This window comes from Schistocerca americana, chromosome 5 (assembly GCF_021461395.2).
Source record: "Schistocerca americana isolate TAMUIC-IGC-003095 chromosome 5, iqSchAmer2.1, whole genome shotgun sequence".
In the NCBI taxonomy this organism is placed as follows: domain Eukaryota; kingdom Metazoa; phylum Arthropoda; class Insecta; order Orthoptera; family Acrididae; genus Schistocerca; species Schistocerca americana.
The window spans coordinates 689,588,402-689,598,407 of NC_060123.1; positions in this window are offsets into that span (position 1 = coordinate 689,588,402).

Here is a 10,006-nt window from a genome sequence, read left to right on the forward strand (position 1 = left end):
TGGCTATAGAGAATGGAGGAGAGGAAGTTGGACAATGAAGATGGGAAACATGCGCAGCACACGAAGTTAATCTTTGTATTTTTTTCATAGATTTAATCGGAAGTATTTATACATTGAACCTAATGAATTATCTGCACTTCTCCATAAAAGTAACTACCATCGATTAGTGTGTTCCTACTCTGTAATCAACATCTAATTACACGTCGGTAACTACAGCTGCATTCGACAAGACTGTGATACCCAACAACAATATAGGAAATCATATGCCATTTTATCAAGTTTGCATCAAAACAAACAGTTCGTCGTCACCCACAAGACCTCGCCACAAGTCCACTGCCTTTGTTGAACATCACCACCAGCTACCATATTACTCCGTGCTCTTCTGTGTGAGCTCTTCCAACCAAGCAACTACACGCTCATAGAATCCCAACATATGACGAAGGCTGAAAAATGATGAAACAGAATTTCTCAGCTCCACACAAGAAACATAGTTATTAATCCCTATAGTTTACGTTCCATAGGGCCTGCAGTGTAGTAATAAGTCAGCAAGTGACATATTCGTAAGGAGTATCAAGACTCGCTACTGTGTGATATTAATTTCTATTTCATTGCCCTTCTCTACAATTCTGTTTCGACTAAACTGTCCTACTACAACAAAAAATGTATAATGAGAGTAACGTCACCCACACTGTAGAACAGGTCACTCGTTAATGGCAGTTTAGTCGAAACAAATGTATAGCCAAACGGAATAAATTAAAATTATCGTCATAGAGCAGTAAGTTTGGACATTGTTTATAAAAAAATAATTCTTACGGGTATTGTGTCCGTTAAAGTAACTCCACTGATCACGATGGATCAGTAACCAACCAATGTGATGTACACGAAACTCGCAGACTTACCTTTCCCCATCAGGACTTCCAATACCATGGAAGGCTGTTGGACAATTCCTCGACTTAGCGAGCTCCTACAAGTTTTACGAAAATGTCTAAGTTCTCAGCCAGTTAACCAGAGGAAAAGAGTGTAAGCATATTCTTGTTATTTCCTGCCCTCAGCTCACAGCAAGTAAAATAATGCTCCCTTCCAGAAGTTGTCGGAAAGGCTTGTAAAAGATCTGCTGTCACAGAAAAGCCATTAGCCATTAGTTTAGTAGGGTAGCCCCGACTACAACCCTTACTCTCAACGCCTGAAATATCATAAAAGAACAACTGTAAATATGTGGAGATAAGTTAGCTAAATCAGAAGGAATTATAGATTTTACTTATAACAAACAAATTACTATCCCAAAATTTTATTAAAATAAACAATCAATCCCACAATCTGTGCCCAACACTATGAAACTATACCCTGCCCATAACCACCGCCTCCCCCCCCCCCCCATAATAAATGAAAAATAAGAAATAAGTTGGTCCAGCTGCCCCATCTGGCACCAATTTGAAAGCATCCTTTTTCGGGATTATAGATGATAAAAGTCAATCGCTTTTAAAGCGGAAGAGGACCATGCATACCAAAGGTGTATATAGCACACTAACTCCATGCTTCATTGCTTAATACTTTGAATCTACTACTGGGAAGGAACAAATCCGCCCCACATTTCTCTAAGAATCAGACATAATCGAAAGTCATCAAAAAGAAGCCACTAACCCCGGTGTCAACTACAGGCAGAAACCCATCACTGTTAGGAGTGCAAGCATATCTTGAGATCCTGTTGGCGTGCAACTACATGTTTAGGGAAGTCGGGGGACATGCGTGCTTTGCGGCAGAAATACTAAGTTGAAAAAGAAAAACGAATATTACATCGCTACCACAAATGTGAAATCATTGCGAAAATTTGGTGTACAATAAGGATTGACAATTTGTTGGACTACCAAAACATCACAGTATCACAGTCCTAGTTTTCAAAATACACATTATCAGGAGGAAAGCGTTATGGACAATGTAGTGTATAGGATCTATGAAAAAAAAGGAAGCCGTGAATATAAGCATGAGTATATAAATGTTTGGAACATATTTCTCTGTAATTAACACGTTTATCAACGCAGTGGTGAATTTTTCAACCGTATCAAATAACTTTCAATACTCACTCTTTGCTGTGGGAGGCGGTTACACCCTGTTCAGTGTACATGTGGCCACCTCATGCGTGAGAACAATAGCCATAGTCCAGAGAAACAAGAACAATTTTGGGATTTCCTAGAGAAGGAAAAGGCGAAAATAACTACAAAGAATATTAAGATTTTTGTCGACGACTGTAAGCTGACGTGGAATAATAGTAAATTATGAACCAGTACAGAAGGAGCAGACATTTTGAGTTTGGTTTTTTCCAACTGTGTCGAACATTTAGTCTTCAGTTGAAATCAAACACAAACTAAGTAAAGAGGAGACATGGAAACCACTTGGAAACTCGAACGATGAAAAATCGTCCACATGCCTCATTCTGGGTTTGCGATGAAGGAAATTAATAATATTAAAGTTCAGATAGGTACCAAGTATCATTTAGATAATTAACTCTCCAGGATTAAAATGAATTTCATTTTTCTCAGAAAGGCTCCAACAGCTGGAAAGAACAAATGCAGAAATAATGTGGCAACATCTAAAATCCGTTAACAAGTATTGAGAGAGTGCCGTCAGCAACTAACATTTTAGTCTCAGGACTGGACAGACAGTACAATACAATAGACAATACAAGAAGCTTGAAATTTCGCAAACGCATGGTGCAACGAGACCTCGGAACAGAATTCCGCACACAGAACAAATTCGTTGAAAAAATGAAACTCTCCGAAGGAACGTGAAGATTTTAACTCCTTCTGTAAAAGTCGGAAGCACGCAGCCCCTGTGATCCGACTTGCAAAGCCATTATTTTAGAAACAACAGATGAAACGTATTGATCAGGATATTCTAAAGAACAATCTCAGGGATTTCATTCAAATTTTCAAGTCTAATCTGAAATTACAACAACCCCCAACCACGTGCTTCAAGGAAAAAATAGCGACAAACGCACATCCACACATCTAAGACAGAAATTAAACAGATCATGGACGCCCTAAGTGATAATATAGCAGTTTGAAAGGAATCAATTGTCGCAGAGTCCCGGAAGCTGGTCAAAGAAGACATTCTGAACATACCAGCTGAACTCTTTGAGGAGATACAGAGAGGTGGTCGGGTATCCTCTGTGTGCCTATCTATCCTAGTCCAGCAACTCCATAAAAATGGTGGCTCGAAAGGTTATCAGCAGTTGAAGAGATATTGTATTAGTATCTGTTCTATGGGAGACGCTCTCCAAAACAGTCCAGAACTGAATTGACGTTTATTTTTATAAATAGACTAATAAGAACCAGGCCAATTTCAGGAAAGTAAGTTTCTGCCTAGAGGAAATTTTCAAGTTGAAAAATATTATCAAGTATTAAACGTCTGGAAGGTACTGCCGTGCGATAGTATGCATTGATAAAAAAGGCGCACGACTCAGTTGACAGTGAGTCACTGTTGAATGTTATGGAAGTATTTGGGGTAGATGATTCAACAGATTCTGATCGATGCAGGATCAAAAGTGAATTTTGTTTCAACATCTCGGACCCCTTTCAAAACCAAAACTGGTATCAGACAACTCGATGAAGTTTCCCCGCTCCTTTTTAATTGTATCTTGGAAAAAATCATTCGAGAATGGAGGAAGAGAATTAACTAAGAGGACTGGAATGAATAATGATTCAGACTAGGACCCAAACACAGCTGATGATCTAGCCATTTTTTCCAACAACATTAATTCACCAATCACGAAGATTCATCAACTAACAGAGATAGCTGAGAAAGTAGGATTACAGGCCTCCTTTGAGAAGATAAAATAAATTACAAATATCAGTGGTGGACCACAATAGAAGTTTTTAAGTAAAGGGAAGATTAATCGCGCGAAAAAATTTAGATACCTAGGTTGGATAATACAGCAGTAAAGCTAGGAGCAGGACGCGATTAATATTAGGATCTGCAAAATCTCGTCTATCCTATTAGATGACGTAAAGTGTCTATAAGAAATGTCAGATAGTATTGGAGCCAAGTTAAGACGTTATGGTACGACTGTGTAACTGGGAAGATTATATCCCTTCGAAACAATGAATATTTTTAATTTCTAATTCATTTATTTATTCACTCATTAATTTAATCTGGCAGTCTGTCGGCCGTTAGGCCCCCTCTCACATCTAGCCAGGCGATTCGCTTGCTTTACACAACATATATCTCAATAACCATGTAATACTACATTTTGAAATTGAAAACTACAATAGTGCACATAAAAAAAGGATACAGGTAGAAAGTTTATTTCTCTCCTTATAATGCACTTGCAAAGATGTGGTTTACAGTTCAATCATCGAATGATGATGACTTATTAATAGTTTTAACAGCGATTGATGAAGCGAAGAAAGGAGTTGAAGCTTCTTTAACTGTTGATGACACAGACGTGTTGACTGTCCACGCACCGTCACAGAAGAAATTGAAAATGGTGGTACCAAAAAAAGGCAATCAGCAGGAAAAAGGGTACACTACTTCTGACATTCAGTGAGGCATTGTGAATATGAAAGGTGTACTCTTAGCCATGTATGCCTTCGCAGGATGTGACACTGTATCAGCTATCTACAAGAAGGGGAAAATTACACAATGTAGGAAAGTGCAAGCCAACAATGCTCTTCAGACGAAACTTTTAGTCTTCAACGACCCCAAAGTTGACCCCAGTGCAGTTTCTAACACTGAAAAGCATTTCCCTCTTGCGATATTTGGAGGCAGGAACACCAAAGGTCTAGATCGTTTTGGCTACCAATGTTACTTGCAGGCTACTGAATGCAGCCTATACATTAATTGTTCAAGTTGGCTGCAATTCCCCCCACTTCAGCAGCTTCCAGGCAGCATTCACCTGGAGCCTACCACCAGCTGCAGCAGTGGCTGAATGAGAAGAAGAATCCACACGAGTGGGGGTGGAAGAAGACTGGTGAACACCTCAGACCAATTACAACAGCACGCCCTGCAGTTCCCTGGGAATTAATTTCAATCATACTGTTCTTGCAAAGACGTATGCTTCAGTAACTGCGAGTGCAGAAGGAGGGGTCTAAACAGCTCAAGCATATGCAGTAATTGTTCAGTCCTAGGACGTGTTAACAGGGACACGAATATCATACCTCAAGATCTAGATGAGGACTGAATACTGATGAAATACTTTACATTAATTTAAGGACGCATTTAACATTCTACATTTTTATTCGATAGTACTGCTGAACTCAGTTTATGAACTTCAAAAATTTAAATAAAATATGATGCAATATACAGCCACATATGTCTTATTTTTTGAAGAAAAGCCTCCAAAAGCTGCAGTTTTAAAATATTATGAATCAAAATTATATAATTATGTATCATAATTATTATACATATAATATTTTTATAATTCAAAATCTTTTATGTTGCAGAGGTATTCATTCTTTATGCGGCGTTGTCCAGAGAAAGTTCAGAATGGATTTCTCCGTACCACAGGTTTATATGGCCTAGGCCTGTGGAAGCCTCTTTTCCCTTAAAAAGTAGCTTCCCTTGAGAAGGTGGTGAGGTTGTCGTTCCTTCAAGGGCTTATCACTAACATACCACCTGCCACTAAAATCGCAATTTGTTTTTACAAACACAATCCTGCATAAAAGAATATTTATCCAAAATTTTAAAAAAAATACGAAACATTTCTACTTTTACATCCTCTCGAACGGTTCACTTTAGCAAGATTATGCACTGAACCATTTTTGTTCTCAACTTAATGTAGATTATTTTTGTATACGGTACATTTCGCGCTAAACTATTCGGAATATTTAATACAAACTGATAAAAACTACTAATTTAACAAAATCTCCATCTCCTCACACCCACATACCCAACGCTTAAAATGGTGTAACGTTTTACCAAACAATATGTGGGCTGTACAGAACAATTTGGATCTGGAGGGAAGCTTTTACTTTGGATGTTGAGGTTTGGGTCTAATTGCACCGTAATATTTCCGCGTACAGCCCTGGGTCTCTGTTAGGCCTACTACGAACATCTACAAGCAGTAAATACTCTACAAGTCGCGATATCGTGAGTGGCGGAGGGTACCTTCTATACTTCTACTTGCCATTTCCTTTCCCATTCAACTTCCAACTAGTGCGAGAGATAAAAGACACTCTCTCGTATGCCTGTGTACATGCCCTCCTTCATCTTGTCTTTATAAGCATCACGGGAAATTTACGTTGGTGGCAGTAGAATCGGTCTGCAGTCAGTTAGAAAATCCATTTCCCTAAATTTTCTCAGTCGCCTTCCCATTTGAATTCAAGAAGTACTTCAGTGAATTGAACCTACCAGTAATAAATCTAGGAGCTCGCCTCGAAAATGCTTCGATGTCTTCCTCTAATCCGACCTGTTGCGAATTCCAAACACTTGAGCAATACACAAGGATGGGTGGCACTAGTGTTCTGTACGCGGTCCCATTTACAAGTGAACCACTCTTTCCTAAAATCCTCCCAACAAACCTATTTCGATCGTTAGCCTCCCCTGTTATTGTCCTTCCGTTCTCGTTCGATTTCAGATTTGCAATGTTACTCCTAGATATTTAATCGACGCGACTATGTGAGGCAGTACACTGCTATTGCAGTATTTGAACATTACGGTATTGTTCCATTGGATGTCTATGGATTCATTACAGGTGGTACAGACAAGCCGTATTGTGAATTACTTTTGAACACATTATACGAAAACTGTCTTGGGCAGCTGAATCGACAGCCAACGCGTAATGGAAATATTTTAGATCTGGTAGCCACGAACAGACCAGACCTCATCGACGGTGTCAGTGTTGAGACAGGGATTAGTGATCATGATGTCGTCATTACGACTGTGGTTACGAAAGTTAAAAAGTCGGTCAAGAAGGCTAGGAGAGTATTCTAACTAGAAAGAGCAGTTAAGAAGTTGTTAGCATCCCACTTAGTAAAGAATCGACTTCATTTACTTCCGGTACGATGGACGTGGAAGAATTATGGGCAAATTTTAAACACAATGTAAATCACGCATTGGAGAAGTATGTGCCGAAAAAGTGGGTTACAGAAAAGACCCACCGTGGTTTAACAGCGCATTTCGGTGAATGCTCAGGAAGCAAAGACAGTTGCACTCGCGGTACAAGAAAGATCGGGAGAATGAGAACTGGCAAAAGTTAGTAGAGATTCGTGCTGCTGTAAAAAGAGCGATGCGCGAAGCATACAACCACTACCACCGTCATACCTTAGCAAAAGATCTTGCTGAAACCCAAGGAAATTCTGGTCTTACGTAAAATCGGTAAGCGGGTCGAAGGATTCCATCCAGTCACTCACTGACCAGTCTGGCCTGGCAACGGAAGATAACAAAACGAAAGCTGAAATTTTAAATTTAGCATTTGAGAAATCTTTCACGCAGGAGGATCGTACAAACATACCGCCGTTTGAGTCTCGTACAGATTCCCGTATGGACGACATAGTAATAGACATCCCTGGGGTTGTGAAGCAGCTGAATGGGTTGAAAATAAATAAATCGCCAGGTCCTGATGGGATTCCAATTCCGGTTTACAGAGAGTACTCTACTGAATTGACTCTTTATTTAGCTTGCATTTATCGCGAATCTCTTGCCCAACGTAAAGTCCCGAACGACTGGAAAAAAGCGCAGGTGACGCCTGTATATAAGAAGGGTAGAAGGACGGATCCTCAGAATTACGACCAATATCTTTAACATCGGTTTTTAGCAGGATTCGCGAACATATTCTCAGTTTGAATATAATGAGTTCCCTTCAGACAGAGAAGTTGCTGTCCTCGCATCAGCACGGCTTTAGAAAGCATCGCTCCTGCGAAACGCAACTCGCCCTTTTTTCACATGATATCTTTCGAATCATGGATGAACGGTATCAGACGGATGCCATGTTCCTTGACTTCCGGAAAGCGTTTGACTCGGTGCCCCACTGCAGACTCCTAACTAAGGTACGAGCATATGGGATTGGTTCCTAAATGTGAGTGGCTCGAAGATTTCTTAAGTAATAGAACCCAGTACGTTGTCCTCGATGGTGAGTGTTCACCGAAGGTGAGGGTATCATCTGGAGTGCCCCAGGGAAGTGTGGTAGGTCCGCTGTTGTTTTCTATCTACATAAATGATCTTTTGGATAGGGTGGATAGCAATGTGCGGCTGTTTTTGCTGATGATGCTGTGGTGTACGGGTAGGTGTCGTCGCTGAGTGCCTGTAGAGGATACAAGATTACTTGAACAGGATTTGTGATTGGTGTAAAGAATGGCAGCTAACTCTAAATATAGATAAATGTAAATTAATGCGGATGAATAGGAAAAAGAATCCCGTAATGTTTGAATACTCCATTAGTAGTGTAGCGCTTGACACAGTCCCGTCGATTAAATCTTTGGGCTTAACATTGCAGAGCGATATGAAGTCGGACAAGCATGTACTGGCAGTTGTGGGGAAGGCGGATAGTCGTCTTCGGTTCATTGGTAGAATTTTGGGAAGATGTGGTTCATCTGTGAAGGAGACCGTTTAGAAAACACCAATACGACCTATTCTTGATTACTGCTCCAACATTTGGGATCTCTATCAGGTCGGATTGAGGGAGGACATGGAAGCAATTCAGAGGCGGGCTGCTAGATTTGTTACTGGTAGGTTTGATCATCACGCGAGTGTTACGGAAATGCTTCAGGAACTCGGCTGGGAGTCTCTGGAAGAAAGGAGGCATTCTTTTCGTGAATCGCTACTGAGGAAATTTAGAGAACCAGCATTTGAGGCCGACCGCAGTACAATTTTATTGCCGCCAGTTTATATTCCGCGGAAGGACCACAAAGATAAGATAAGAGAGATTAGGGCTCGTACAGAGGCATATAGGCAGTCATTTTTCCCTCGTTCTGTTTGGGAGTGGAACAGGGAGAGAAGATGCTAGTTGTGGTACGAGGTACCCTCCGCCACGCACCGTATGGTGGATAGCGGAGTACGTATGTAGATATAGATGTAGATGTAGTCATTTGGATTTCCTTACTTTTTCTTTATTTAGAGCAAGCTGCCATTCATGGCACCAACTGGAAATTTTGTCTAAGTCGTCTTGTACCTTCATACAGTCACTAAACGACGACAGCTTACCGTACACCACAGCATCATCAGCAAACAACCAGAGAATGCTGCCCACCTTGTCCGCCAAATCATTTATGTATATGGATAACAACAGCGGTCCTGTCACGCTTCCCTGGAGCACTCCAAACGGTGCCCTTGTCTGTGATGAGCACTCGCCGTCGAGGACAACGGACTCAGTTCTGTTATTTACGAAGCCTTCGAGCCATTCTCGCATTCTCTGTATCTTCGAACCTCCTTTAACAGTTTGCAGTGGGGCACTGTATCAAATTGTTTCCGGAAATCTACGAATATGGGATCTGTCTGTCGCCCCTCATCCATTGTTTGCAGTATATCACGTGAGAAAAGGGCAACGTGAGCTTTGCACTTGCGATGCTTTCAAAATTCTAGCAGATTTGTGAACAGATGACGCTACTTTTCAAGTAATTTTATTATATTCGACTGAGAATACGTTCAAGAGTCCTGTAGCAAACGGATGTTGTGGATATTGATTTGTAATCTTGTGAGTTCTTTCACCCTTCTTATATAAGGGAGTCACGTCCGTTTGTTTCCAGTCACTTGGGACCATGCGCTGGGTGAGAAATTCGAGATAAATGCATGTTAAGTAAGGGGCAAAGGCCGTAGGAACTCTCTGTAAAATGGTACTGGGACTCCTTTCAGACCTTGTGACTTCTTTGTTTTCAACCTTTTCAGTTGCTTCTGTACATCAGTGAAGCCTATTACTCTGTCCTCTCTACGGGAACTTGTGCGACGGTCAGACGACGATATGTTTGTACGAACCTCCTGGGCGAATGATTTCTTAAAAGCTAAGTTTAAAACTTCGGCTTTACAGTCATTGACTTACGTGGCAACGTTGCCACACTAGACTGGTCACAAAGTGAAT